The sequence below is a fragment of the Galeopterus variegatus genome, unplaced genomic scaffold (genome assembly GCF_000696425.1).
Source record: "Galeopterus variegatus unplaced genomic scaffold, G_variegatus-3.0.2 Scaffold3423, whole genome shotgun sequence".
Taxonomy (NCBI): Eukaryota; Metazoa; Chordata; class Mammalia; order Dermoptera; family Cynocephalidae; genus Galeopterus; species Galeopterus variegatus.
Genome location: NW_007729534.1, coordinates 148,608 through 152,996, shown reverse-complemented (window position 1 = coordinate 152,996; position 4,389 = coordinate 148,608). Strand labels below are relative to the sequence as shown.

Sequence of the window (4,389 nt, the reverse complement as noted above, 5' to 3'; positions counted from 1 at the left end):
CTCCTGGCAATCATGGAACCATTCATTTCATGAAAGGTAGAGATTAAGTCACAAAGGACTTCATAAATCTTCAATTTCAGGATTACAAATGCAAAAAGAGAGCTGAAACTAATCCTTCTCTGTATATTATAGTCTGCTTTAAATTTATATAGATTATGGTCAATCAACTTGCAAGGCAATTTCTATTTGTAGGTTTCTTGAACAGTAGCCAGATCCACATTTGTAGCAGAAAAAATATAGGGAGATTAGGAAGCAAAACACCAGCCCAGACAAATAGCAGAGAAGAGGACTTAAAATCAACCCTTAGGACTCTTGCTGTAGACAAGATGGAGTGAGCCCACTGATGCCTAGCTCTCCAAGCTTACTATGAAAATTTCTGGACAAAATAAATAAGCAATAACATGAGGGGTCTAAAAAGTAAACAAAAGTAGGTAAACTGGGGAGGGAAACAAAACTTGAAGCAGTTGGGGTGGAGGATGGATGTGAGTTTCTCAGGGTTTTTCCCCTCTTTTCTCTTGGGGTCAGGGCAGGCCCTTAGCAGAGCTGTGGTTGTGACTCCACAGGCAGTTAAAACTCCAAGAGAAATCCCACCTCCTTGGTCAGAAGACTAGGAAAGAGAGCGCCTGAGACCTGGAGATCAGGTGAAACTCACAACTTAAGGGCAGCTCCACTGAGGACCAGCAAGAGGTGTAGCCAGGAAGGGAGCCCTTCGGGAACAAAAAGTGCCAAAGAATCCCTTTTTTTCTCTTCCTCCTCTGCCCATGGGCAGCCCCAGTAACAACCATACACTGGGCAGTTAAAACTTTCAGAAAAACCTGCTACTTGTGGACAGAGAACCAAAAAAGTGTTCCATGTGGGCAAGAGAGAAGAGAGCTAGAGAAGGGGATTCCTTCAAATTTGAGTAACAAACGACACAAATCCTAGGTTCACCCTAAGCTATTTACATACAGCAAACATCAAATAGACACAGCACAGCAAAGACACTGAGAAGTGAGCAATTAAACCACCACTCCAGTCCCACATGCAAAGGTTTTAAAAGCTAAGCTGACACTGAAATCCTTGCCCATGGATGGCAAGACTGACTTCAGGGTTGATTGCCTACTGAAATTAAAAAAAAGTAACATTAACCAGAGGCTTTAAACAGGACCTAGAGTCCAAACAATGTAATATTCAAAATGCCCAGGACACAATCTAAAATTACCGCAACCAGGAAAATATGACTCATTCTCAAGGGAAGACAATCAACAGAGGCCAAGTGCATGATAACCCAGATGTCAGAATTATCAAAGACTTTAGCTATTAAAACAACATTGGGCAAAAGTAAACATTCCTGAAATGAAAGGAATAATAGAAATTCTCAAGAAAGAGACAAAAGCTATTTTTAAAAACCCTGAAATTTTAGAACTAACAAATATCTGAAATAAAAAATTCACTGATGGGTTTAATAACAGAATGGAGATGACAGAAAAATCTGTGAATTTATAGAAAGATCAATAGAAATTATCCCATTTGTGGACTAATGGGTACAAAACTATGCTACCCTAAGTGAATCATTGTATAGCATGTGCATTTATTGAAACAACACAATATACCCCACAAATATGTACAAGTAAATGTCAAAATATTCTGAATAAAAAAAAAAATTTAGGGCCAGCCCGGTGGTGCACTCGGTAGAGTGCGGCGCTTGGGAGCGAGGCGGCACTCTCGCCGAGGGTTCGGATCCCATATAGAGACTGGTCCGCTCACTGGTTGAGCGCGGTGCGGGCTCGACACCGAGGGTTGCGATCCCGTTGCCGGTCGCAGTACGGGCGTGACACTGAGGGTTGCGATCCCGTTACCAGTCACGAAAAAAGAAAAAAAAGAAAAAAAAAATTATCCCATTTGAACAACAAAGCAAAAAGAAGGAACAGAGTCTTGGACACTTNGGATCGCAACCCTCAGTGTCGCGCCCACACCTCGCTCAGCCAGTGAGCAGGAACCGGTCTGCACGTGGGATCCGAACCCCTGGCAGAGCGCCGCCGCGCTCCCAAGCAACGCACTGTAGCAGTGCGCCACCGGACTGGCCCCTCACGTAAACTCTTGATCTATGATGTTTTTAACTTTTACAAGCTGAACTCATTCAACAAAGTCACTGAGAAAAGTAACTGAGCACTAAAGCTGACAGAATATTATCAAGCTACTTTTGCCTGAAGCAAACACAATTGTCAAATGATTTTACTGACCAACTTTATAAAAGCACTCTAATTTGCGAAATATCTTTCATCCAATTTAGACTGAATGCTGGGAGCAGGTGATGGGATAGGTCATACAAACTGGGACTCCAAGAAAAGATTTTGAGATTTAAAAAAACACTAAGTTCTGGGGCCGGCCCGTGGCTCACTCGGGAGAGTGTGGTGCTGATAACACCAAGGCCGCGGGTTCGGATCCCATATATAGGGATGGCTGGTTGCTCACTTTGGTGAGCGTGGTGCTGACAACACCAATCCAAGGGTTAAGATCCCCTTACCAGTCATCTTTTAAAAACAAAACAAAAAAAAAAAAACCCCACTAAGTTCTGTTCCTTGCTCTAGAAGGGTCCCTATGTCTAACTCTCAGTGGCCTCATCTACAATACCATGATCTTGCTTTAAAAGAGCACTGTGTGGGGCCGGCCAGGTGGCACACTGCTACAGTGCGCCACTTGGGAGCATGGCGGCGCTCCCACCGAGGGTTCGGATCCCACNAAAAAAAAATTATCCCATTTGAACAACAAAGCAAAAAGAAGGAACAGAGTCTTGGACACTTGCATAATAGCATCAAAGGTCTAACAGCTGTGTTTTTAGAGTTCAAGAAAGAGAAAAGAAAGGGGCCAGGAGAAGGGAAGAATAGGGCGTTAACCATTTAACGGGCTCAGAGTTTCAGTTTTGCAAGATGAAAAATGTTCTGTGGACAGATGGCAGTGATGATTGTACAATGAGAATGTACTTAATGATACTGAGCTGGACACTTAAATAGTTAAAATGGTAAAAAATAGTAATAACAAACAACATTCAGATATTAAAAAAAAAAAAAGACAAATACCATATGATTCCACCTGTATGAGGCAGTCAAATTCATAGAAACAGAAAGTAGAATGGTGGTTGCCAGGGACAGGGGAGCAGCAAATGAGGAGTTGTTTAAGGGATACATAGTTTCAATTTTGCAAGATCAAAAAGTTCTGGACATTGGTCGCACAATAATGTGAATATATTTCACACTACAGAACTATACACTTAAAAATAGTTACGGTGGTAAATTTTATGTTATGTGTATTTTATCACAATTAAAAATAAAATGTTAGGCTGGCCTGTTGACTCAGTTGGTTACAGCGTCGTGTTATAACACCAAGGTAAGGGTTTGGATCCCCTTAACGGCCAGCTGCAAAAAAAAAAATAGTTACACACACACACAACACACCCACACACCCACACGGAAGATGTTTGTCTTCAGCAACACACACACACACACGGAAGATGTTTGTCTTCAGCAATACACACACACACACACACACGGAAGATGTTTGTCTTCAGCAATACACACACACTCACATACACACACACACACGGAAGATGTTTGTCTTCAGCAACACACACACACACACACACACATACACACGGAAGATGTTTGTCTTCAGAGCTCATTTAAANCTTTTGCCTGAAGCAAACACAATTGTCAAATGATTTTACTGACCAACTTTATAAAAGCACTTTAATTTGCGAAACACATCTTTCATCCAATTTAGTCTGAATGCTGGGAGCAGGTGATGGGATAGGTCATACAAACTGGGACTCCAAGAAAAGATTTTGAGATTTAAAAAAACACTAAGTTCTGTTCCTTGCTCTAGAAGGGTCCCTATGTCTAACTCTCAGTGGCCTCATCTACAATACCATGATCTTGCTTTAAAAGAGCACTGTGTGGGGCCGGCCAGGTGGTGCACTGCTCCAGTGCGCCGCTTGGGAGCGCGGCGGCACTCCCACTGAGGGTTCGGATCCCACATACAGACCGGTTCCCGCTCACTGGCTGAGCGAGGCACGGGAGCAACACCGAGGGTTGCGATCCTATTGCCGGTCCCGGTCCAGTACAGGCGTGACACTGAGGGTTGCGATCCGTTGCCGGACACGACAAAAAGGAAAAAAATAAAAATAAAAAATAAATAAATAAAAGAGCACTGTGTGTTAATTATGAATCCAAAACCCAACTAAATATAAACACATGGGTGCTGAGGATGGCTTTTTAAAGCTATCTTTTCATTCTGCATCACTCTCTTCCTACTTAAGATAGTCTTTACTTAGCCCAGCTGGTTAGAGTGCTGTGCTGTAACACCAAGGTCAAGGGTTCGGATCTCCATATCCACCAGCTGTCAAGCAACAAA

The 4,389-nt window shown here is 42.6% G+C and overlaps 1 protein-coding gene across 1 annotated transcript in view; it reads right to left on the bottom strand.

The window, feature by feature from the left end:
* Positions 1–4,389, bottom strand: part of CRCP (CGRP receptor component) — a 47,987-nt gene that overhangs the window by 19,427 nt on the left and 24,171 nt on the right. The window lies entirely within an intron of this gene.